This window comes from Triticum dicoccoides, chromosome 4A (assembly GCF_002162155.2).
Source record: "Triticum dicoccoides isolate Atlit2015 ecotype Zavitan chromosome 4A, WEW_v2.0, whole genome shotgun sequence".
Lineage (NCBI taxonomy): Eukaryota > Viridiplantae > Streptophyta > Magnoliopsida > Poales > Poaceae > Triticum > Triticum dicoccoides.
In genome coordinates, this window is record NC_041386.1 from 749,482,457 (window position 1) to 749,492,878 (window position 10,422).

Consider the following 10,422-nt stretch of genomic DNA (forward strand, 5'->3'; position numbering starts at 1 on the left):
TCTTCATTAAAAGAAACATAGAATCCTCGCCTCCATCCAAAAAAACATCTCAAAAAAAAAACCTCAGCTTCATCTAAAAAAAGTAAAAGAAAAAAGAAAAAAAATTACCACCGCAGCCTACCAGCGAGTGTCACTTTGCACAACTCTACATTTAAAAAATACTAGAGCTCCTCACCTCCATCTAAAAAGAAAAAAATACATTTAAAAATAATCAACACCTTCGTCTAAAAAAATTCCAAAATATTTCTCACCACGGCCAACCAGCTTGTGCCACATGGCGTAGCTGGTTGGCTGCCCTTCACGCGTATAGCTTAATGGGTTTAATTGTTTCTACATGTATATATATTCACTAGCGATGTGAGGTTGGAGTGATGACCCAAGGCAAACATCGTATGTACAATGCCAAACAGTGCTATATACTGTAGTCGTACCTAAAGCCAACGAAGGGTCAGCCATGCCCCAGGCCGAGGCTAGATGTTCCTTGTCCAATCCAGATAGGACTTGGTTTATTCCAAGGACGAATGGAAAAGGGCTCCTATTTTTCCCACTAAACTAATACATAGTAAGATGAAAAAAACTCAAATGAAAAGTGACACACGTGTGGAACGAAACATTCCAGCCCGGGCGTTTTCTACAGCTAAAGGTGTCGGCCAAAAGAAAAAAAACCAAATCTCAAGAAACTAAAATTGCCATCCAAAAAGGAAGTTGCCATGCTTGACAACTAAAGTTGCCATCCTCACCTCACTAAACTTGCTATAAAAAATGTCTGTAGTTGTCATATGTTCGTGCCACACGTATGACACTTTTTAGAGTCCAAAAAAAATCCATTTGTAAGAACGTATGTAAGGCTAGTTCGTTGGGCAGCCTGTCTTGTTTTCTACCTGGCCCACAGCCGACCAGGAAGAGGGCCAGAAAGTCCTTGAAACTGCATTATATATCAAAAGTGATAGTGCACTATAAGAAGGACCCTAAAATAAAATGAATTATAACCACGTCCCTCCTTGCAAACAGGACCATGAAAGAACTAAGAAAAAGCAAACCAGTCCTTCTACAAGCAAAAACCTCGTGGGAGCTGCGGTTGCCCCGGTGTGTTACTCGCCATCAACAGGCAAGGAAGAAAGGGCCTCCCCATGGAGGTTGATGAGGCTCATTGGAATGACTTGGTTGATTAATTTTCAGTCCTGATGGCCGAGGTCGATATAGTGGCATAAGATGGATCCGTGAACGCCCACACAACTTCGAAACCCCAAGGACCAATGGATCAATCCGAGCGGAGCAACACTCCAGCTTCCTCTTTCCTTTCACCGCCATGGCGACAGCTTCAGATACACCGCTCCACTCCAAGCACCTTGTTATTCAGCGGGCCGACATTGAATCCCTTTGCCATCAACCAGCTCCACCCATGGGAGCACGATGACGAGGAGGAAGACGACCACCCTGCGTTGGGAGTGGTTCACAAACTCCACCGACGAAGACTCGGACGACATAGCACCAGCCCCGTAGTGGCATGTCCAGTCCAAAACCTCAAATAACAAGTGACGGTGTCCTGGACTAGGGGGTACTCACCACGTCGTCGCCCGACCAGCTGGATCGGGCCGAAGACCCCGATGACGGTTCACTTATGGGCCACCTCGGGCAGCTCAGGCCGCATACAAGGAGGATTCCATAAGACTTGGCGCCCAAGACAAGGACTCCTCTAAACCCTAGGCCTCTGGTGTATTATATAAACTGAGGCCAGACTAGTCAATAGATCAACTCATATTCATGAGAACAATCTCGTGGTAGACACATGCACTCTGTACTATCCATCATACGAATACAATAAAAAGTAGAACGTAGGACGTAGGGTTTTACCTCCATCAAGAGGGCCCGGACCTGGGTAAAACCTGTGTCCATGTTACCATCACTACAAGACGCCTAGCTTAGGACCCCTACTACGAGATATGCTGGATTTCACACCGACATTGGTGCTTTCATTGAGAGCTTGTTGGGTGTGGCCAAGGTTCGATGGGAATCTGGATCAACGATCAAGTGATATTTTTTCAGTTAGATTTATTCCGCACAAATTATCTCCTCTACAAAATCGCTGCTACCACGTCGTGCAATTTTGTCCGCGGTTAGACCAAGATCAAGAAATTGAGAAAAGCGGCGGTGGTGCGACCTTAAAACAATTTCTCAGGATTTGTGCCGGACACTTCCGCGCGCCATGGAAGGCCCTGGAAAGGCGTGCTCTTACGAGCGGCAGCCCAGAGTTGAAAGATTTGTCGCAGCCGAGGAGATCGTCCAGAAATCCTGCCCAAGCGGAGTAGTGTAGGTGGGCTGGATGACAAAAATTCTGACAGGCAGCAACACGGGAGATCTTATCCTCCTTTTCTCCTTATTATTTAATTAGGACGTCGATAAGTGCCACTAGTGTGGATGTTAGAGTCTGCCTATATATTTTGTGTGGTGTATATAAGAGGAACAGCCCACACACCTACGTGTGGGCAAAACAAGTAATGCCCACACACCTCTTTTTTTTCCCTCCCGGTCCCTCTCATACCGGTGCGTGTGGGCGAAGTTGATAACGCCCACACGCCCGTATGTCAGGCCTCGTACCTCCTGGTCCCGCACGCCACGCGTGATGGTCACCGCGCGCCCACAGTTGCCATGGTCCAGACCCTCGTCCATATTCGTTTAACTGCAGTTGCCATGTCGCTAAACTACGGTTGCCATGTCGGACAACTGCAGTTGTCATGTATGGTCTGATCTAATGTAGTTGCCATGATTTCATAACTTTAGGAGTTGCCACATACTAACACTAGGCAGCTGAGGGAGTTGCCATGTGCCCACAAGCATGCTAGGGCAGTTGCCATGTAAAAGGAAGAGTTGCCATCTGCTTACGTGCACGTTAGGGCAGTTGCCATGTACGTGCACGTTAGGCAATTGTCCATGTACCATGCAAAAACACATGGCAATTCGGTAAAAGAGAGTTGCCATCTGCTTACGTGCACACTAGGCAGTTGCCGTGTACCCTGCAAAACACATGGCAACTCGGGTAAAAAAGAGAGTTGCCACCTTCTTATAAAGCACACTAGGGGCAGTTGCCATGTGCACTGCAAAACACATGGCAACTAGCAGCTTGGGTGTGGGAGAGGAGACGGGCGTGTGGGTGAGATGGCAAATGCCCACACACTAGCCCTTGTGTGTGCGTGCAAAGTGGCGTGTGGGCCAACTGCTGAACGCCCACACACCAGCCCCTCCTCCTGTGTGGTGAAATGGCCGTGTGGGCGACCGGGTGAACGCCCCACACACCAGACCAGTCCTACGTGGCACTAGAAACATGTCAAAATTCATGCGCTCACGAACAGACGCGGATCCACGCGTGTGGGCGAGATGCAAACGCCCACGCGTGTGGGCGTTAACATTTCCGTTTAATTAAACGGTACTTGTCATTAATGATTGGTCTCGCATGATCTGCTCATGTACTACAACTGGTTTGCTTTAGCTTTGCAATCCGGTCTACGTCGCTACCGCCGTTTCAACGCAATCTAATATGCCGTTGCTGCCCCGCGCGCATTGCGTCTGTTAATTGGGCGGCCCTGTGAATTCGGATTTTGCCACCTCGTCGCGTCGACGCTCTGCATCAACAACAGCCTCGCGCAAGGCCATATCGATTTAAATAATTTATTTCGCATAAATATTTTTTTCTTTCTAGCTGGATTTGTTTCACACAGATCAAATTCTTTGAAAATTATTGTTATTGGTTCGCTGTTTTGTTTAGCAGGTTCGTCCGAGATCGATTTTGGTATAAGATTGGATCTAGAACCTTTTTATGCCAGGTGTGGCCAAGCATAAAAATTAGCATGGCCGAGAACCGCGTAACGGCGATGTACAGACCACAACAATACGCGTCTCGGACAGGTCGGCTGAGTGTTGGCATTACCCACACAAGTTCCCAAGCCCCCAAGCGAGCCACGAGGAGCTGAGAACGGCCTGGCTCAGATCGTGCATACAAAGGGCTAATCTTCTGCCTTTTTCATACTTTTTGTTCAAATACATGAGCTGCTCATCCATACAACTAATGAATGCTGGTTTGCAGCAGTTTTTAATTGCAATATGGCCGCTACATCATGCGGAGATCAAGTCATGCCGATCAATATTGCTACATGCCTGAGACATCAGGTAGACCCCTTTTTCTCCTCTTTCCTCTTCTTTAAATCCAGTGTTTACGCTACCGTGGGTGGACTACCACTTCTCATTAAATGTGCGCTAGTTTTGCGCTACATATTAGTACTACTAATTTGCAACACTATTTTCGAGGTTTGATTGACGAACAGTGCGGCCAGTTTTGCACGTACAAATCGGTATGAAGGAAAATTGCGGTCACGACATCTGGCACCGGCACGCGGTCATCGGGCCTCACCGACGTCGACCCGTCTATGTCGACATCTCCCTTGCGCTACCCTGTTGAACATCAGGTGGTATTTTTCCTAACTACCCGTATTGGATATTTTTCATACCGAATATATTTTCGCCGATTTGCGCAATTTTTCTATGTAGATTTTTCTGCGACTGGTTACAATTCGGCCCGTTGTCACTAAATTGATGCAATGGCCTGGACGGTTTTAATCCGGACAGCTTTTAGCCAAGCTGGCTTCATCCGAAATCCGATGACCACTGCATCAGTGACTCGGTCTACCATACAAACTACCTCATATGGTCGCCGCGTCGTACTGTCCTTATCACCATCGTCTAGGGAATTTCCGACCTGTAGTCGATTTCGGCTGCGTCACACAGTCACTTTGGCGTAACCCTGCCGACCTACTTTGTCTCCTCGGCTGGACCGGGGGCTTTGCTTCGACACATCTGCCGGATTGTGCTGTCACTTCATCAATCCGAACTCTTCGCTCGGCCACCTCGAGCTTGGGGGCTGGGACCTCGACCAGGCCGAGGACTAAGTCTTCATCCCGTCACAAGCCCAGACCTTGTCATCAAGACCGAGCACATTCACCAGCTAAGTCATTTTCATGCTCAAACTTTTTAATTGTTAAATTTTTTTCAGTTCAACCAAGCATTATATTTGTGTTAAACAAAAAAGCTGATTGTTAAAAACTTAGTTTGTTAAAATGGTTATTTGTTAAAAACGCTTCTTTTGCCCAAGTCAACTGGGGGCTCTTAAATGTACATGAGCCATTCTATAAGAAAAGTTTTCTTCTTAGTCATTGCAAAGTCTTTTTCTATCACTCATTTTTCTACACGAGTGTGTGGTCAATAGCCGGGGAACCTAGTTTCTCTCTCAAAGCCGCTCGAGTTTAGTTTGCTAAAACTGGCCTAACGAGCAGTACTCCGCCTTCGGGATAGGAGGTTGCAGTCGTAGGCTGACCCGCTTGAAGTCTTGAGATCGGATGTGTCGTATTAGTGCATGACAGAAGCACAAAATTTTTAAGACCAATTTTCGGATTGGCACCAAATGACTTGATTTAGTTCGGACGTCAAGCTTTTACATAAGTTTTTTTGGTTCTCCAAGCTTATGGCACTTTTAACCTATTTGTGTGCTTTCAACATAAGTCTCGCAGTGTAACGCCGGACACCTTTAAAGATTCGGCAATATCAACAGGGGGCTGCAACTAGAGTCGAACCCATCAAAAGCCAAGGTAATTCATGGAGTCCTCGGCAAAAACATTCTCGAATATTGTTATATATGCATCAGTTTTGAATTGTGTCTTCGGTCAGTAGTTGGGTTGCCCGGCTCCTGTTCTTGCCTCCTATGTTCCGCTTTGTTCGACCAAGAGTGCAAAGGGAGAACCACTGCGATTGTGCTTCCAGCTCGCATGGTTAAGCACCTCAGTGGAGAAAGCCAAAAACTGATTGTCACAATAAGCACAAACTGGTCGGCGATCCGATGACTGTGTTAAACTATAAGATTGATAGAGGTCACCCCGTGTTAAATGACGGGCCGTTCATAACATTGGCCGAAGTGTTTACAGTTTGACCTCGACTGTCGCCGAACACTAACCGGGGGCTAGTAACCGGCCTCCCAACTTTAAGCTCCCATGACTAAGTGAAAGTTATAAAGCCCGCAAATCTGATTGCCTCGTTTTTGCTAACACAATCACCTTCGGGCACCGAGACGTCGGCTAAGGGTTGTTTTGTTATTACGGAAACACCCTGCATAGCATCTACAAGGGGGTGGAAGCTGACAATGGGTCACTTTCAACTGATAAACGGTCGCAACAGAGTCAAAATAAATATATCATCAGCATTTGTATTCAGTATACAAGTGCTACCTTCTGTAATCATCGTTATAAAGCCATAAATATGCATCAAATCTGACTTAAGATTTTGGCCAAGCTGGGTTGCCTGGCTCCTGTGTTTAACCGTATGTTCCCGATTGTTCGGCTAGGGGGTAAAGGGAGCACCTCTGTAATTGTTACTACCGGGTCATCCGGATTAGTACCTCACACTAGGTGAAGCCGAAAGCTAGCTATCTTAAGAATATAATTGGTCGGCAACGACAGAAGTGAAAATTTCGGTTCATTAAGACCATATAGTTCGGGAACTTTCCCCACACTAAATCCTCAATATTTTCCTCCCACATTGATTGGAGGTGAGGTTTCATGATCATGATCAGCATGACAACCGAAAGAAAGGAACCGATAGCGGGACTATTTTCTTCGGACTATGTTTCTAAGTTAAAAAGTAATATAACATATCTCTCTATGTACCTTTGTTTATAAAACCATATGGCCGGATTGCCTTGTTTGTCGTAAATCTTTGCCCTTATAAAGGCTTTATAAAGTAGGACAAACACTCCCCGGCTACTGGCCGAGGAGGTTGAAGCCGATCGTAGGTCATCAGAGTTTTGTACAAGGCGGATCTGAGCATTAATGATGTAGAGTACTTGGATACGTAGAATCATTACACATAATTTGTGACTTTACTCCGGATATCGATCCTTAATTCGGCCACCCGTGCCCACATTAAGACTCGGAGGCTACTGGGCTTCGAGCTTATCATTTAATAATATTAAAGGGCCACATTGATCTCCTGATCTGGTGTTGCCACCCGACCAGTGTCTCGGGGGCTACTGCATTGCCTATTCAATACAGAAAATTAAAAGTGCTCAGTGTTCGGCTTGACCGAACTATGGGAAAATGTGTCTTCGGACAATAATATGTACCATCGGGGACTTATCCGGCATCAAGCTAATATATTACGACGACTTCTCAAAACCATCTCTCAAGGGCCCATCCGCCGATCACTATCTCTTCTAGTGTGCATATCGGATTTTAGGCTGACACACACCTAGAGGCCTACTGGCTATATATCTCGTCAGTAAATAAATTGCATCAATTGGAAATAAAATCCGCAAACAATCAGCCCAAGCCCGAGGTGGTGCATCACCTCGGAAGCAGTCCGGCATAAAGCTCATATGCAAGTGGCTGGCTCTATAGAGGGCATTTCCGGCATTAAAGCTCGGCTAAACTCCTTCCACTTTTTCGAGCCAAGGTGATCTATGACACCTTGGATACAGTCCGGCATTGAAGCTCAGATCCAGTCCGGCTTTGGAGCTCGGATGCAGTCCAGCGTTGGAGCTCGGACGTAAGAGGACAACGCCGCACGGGAACAACTTCAAATCCGAGGTGTGGTATAAAAATAACAAGGCATTGATAAAGGCCGAAGACTTAAATGGCTCCTTGGATGCCCGACGTGTGAACACTTCGGATTCAGCTTGGCAATCCTCATGATCGAAGTTGGGAAGATTTGTTGAATCAGTTTTCAAGACCGACGACCGAACATAAAGAACATTTTGGAAAAATCGAGGAGCGTCCCAAACTTGAAGACCGGTTCAGGGGGCTACTGACGAGGTCCTGGACTAGGAGGTACTCACCACGTCGTCTCCCGACCAGTTGGATCGGGCCGAGGACCCCCATGGCGGTTCACTTATGGGCCACTTCGGGCAGCTCATGCCGCATACAATGTTAGAGTTGTGTCGAATATAGTGTACAAGGTAGGTTACGGTTGGACTTGTAGTTGTATCGTGTTTACATAGGATGTGAACTCGTGTCCTAGTAGGACGCTTGTATCCTAGGCCTCTCATATATAGTGGAGGTAGACACACGATGTAACCTATGCCAACATAATAGCACCTGAACGCAGGGGAAGCCGGCGGCATGTGCCGGTGTCCAGGGCGACCGGGTGCGGTATTGTGACGGTGTCACGGGGAGGAGCGCCCGTAGTCAAGCCCCGGGGATGTAGCCATATCGGTGAACCTCGTTAACAAATCTCGGTGTCGTACACGTGTGATTGCTTGGTCCTTAGATGATCGACGGTATGCCTCAGATTTATTCTAACAAGTGGTATCATAGGCGTGAGGCGGGTTGATCTATAGGATGAAGAAGCAGTCGCGTGGTGGATGCGTCGGCGGCGACGAGTTGCAAAGGCGTCAGATTAATCTCGTATGCGCGTGCAGCGGCACGCGTGCGCGCACAGGATGTGCGGCGATCGATCGGGCGAGCATCGGCGGTGCGTGTACGTGCGGGTGGGATCGCTGGCGTCTGACGAAGCCTAGGCGAGGGCCACGGCGGTGCGGCTCATGTGGCTGCAGCAGGCGGCAAAGCCCGAAGCTGGCCAGAGGCGCGTCCCGCGCAGGTGTCGCTCAAGAGCAGGCTGAAGCATACGTGGAGGGCTCGTGGCGTGTGTATACAGAAGGAACACCGTGGTTTTGTTTTGAAAAAAGATTGGGACCGAGTCCCTGGAGGCAGCGGCCTCTCGTGCGACACGGACGGAGGCAGATCGAATCGGAAAGAAACAAACCATCATGATACGGAACCATCGAGGAGAGCAAGGCAAAGCAAAGCTAGCATTCATTCGTGCCTAGCAGGCAAAAATCGAAGCAGCAGTCCAAAATTCTTTTTTTGGTGAAGCATCAAGTACTGGTACAGGAGCTCTCGTGAGTAGCAAAAATTCAATCAATCTTTGATCTGGTGTTTCTGCTGCTTGCACACGAGAAGTGTACTAGGGAGTTTGTGTTTTGCTAAGTGCACCCGGATTGCAGGGCATCGTGTCTGGAGCTTGGATGTATTTCTTTCGCAGGGTAGCCTTACAAAGAATCATGGCACCAACGGGTATCAGATTTGAGGTGGAGAAGTTCGATAAGACTAGAAACCTTGGGTTATGACAGACACAGATGAAAGATTTATTGGCACAACAGGGATGCTTGATGGCGTTGCGGCAAGTCATGTCAGCTAAGATGGAATTATCAGGTGATGGATGGAGATTCGCAGAAGATGATTTGGGAGCCTCGAGTGTGTCGTACAGTCGAACGAGTTCGGCTGGGTCGGACTAGGCAGTCTGACGGATCGATGTGAGTCGGTTGATACAGAAGACGGTGGTGGGATCAGCGAGGACGACATAGGAGCGTGATGCTGATGGTGACCGACTTCTGGGGCGTGGAAACACGTGGCGCAGGCTTGAGTGCTTGTGTGGCTTCGACAAGACGACGACTACTACTACCACTACCACTACCACTACCACTACCACTACCACTACAGTAGGTGCCCCAGGACGACGAACCATCTGTTTCACACAGCACGGCGCATGCGCTGACGTACCCGGGATCCGGACCCCGATTGCCTCCTCTGCCCGCAGCTGGAGGGTCGGGATCGCCAACGAGGTTGGCGATGAGGTTACATCCGATGGCCACGAAGATGTTGTGCTGGGTGGACACGGCGAGCTGCCGCACGCCGGTGCCCGTCAGGCCACCGGACCACGAGCCACTGGAGTTGAGAGATGGCTTCACGGAGAAGGAGCCATCCATGACCAGGGTCCGAACTCGCACCGTGCCGTCCGCCAGGGAGATGGCTTCCACTTCCATGCCATCGCCCAGGAAGAGTGCGGGTGGATCTTGCTTCTCGTCGCAGGTGAGGTTGAAGCCCGGGCGGGAGCAGCCTAGGCCGATGCCGAAAGGGTAGGGGATGGCGATGCTGCCGCAGGCTTCTGGGCAGCCGGGCAGGACTCCTGGGCCACCGGCGACCACTGCTCCTCCAACGAGGAGCAGCAGTGCCATCATCAGTACTGGTACTACGGTTGGCATGAGGAGCTTTGCTTTCGGCTTTGGCCTTTGGGAAAGGAGGAGGATCATCTTCTCCTGCAACTTGAGCTTGCTCTGTTATGTACTCCATCCGTTTGGAATTACTTGTCGCAGAAATAGATGTATCTAGACGTATTTTAGTTCTAGATACACCCATTTTCGAGACAAGTAATTCCGAACGGAGGGAGTAGTGTATATGAAGGAGTAACTAGCTAGACGTACGCACACCTGGTGATGCTACTCGAAATACAATCGATCTCTTATTTCGTACTCGGAGTTACTCGTCGCTTAAATGGATATATCTAGCACTGAATTATGTCTAACTACATCTATTTCAGTGACAAGTA

General features: G+C 48.3%; 1 pseudogene; it reads right to left on the reverse strand.

Moving 5' to 3' along the window:
* The window catches only part of LOC119284455, a 12,977-nt pseudogene extending 2,926 nt beyond the window's left edge, over positions 1 to 10,051 (reverse strand).
* Between the last annotated feature and the right edge of the window lie 371 nt (positions 10,052 to 10,422).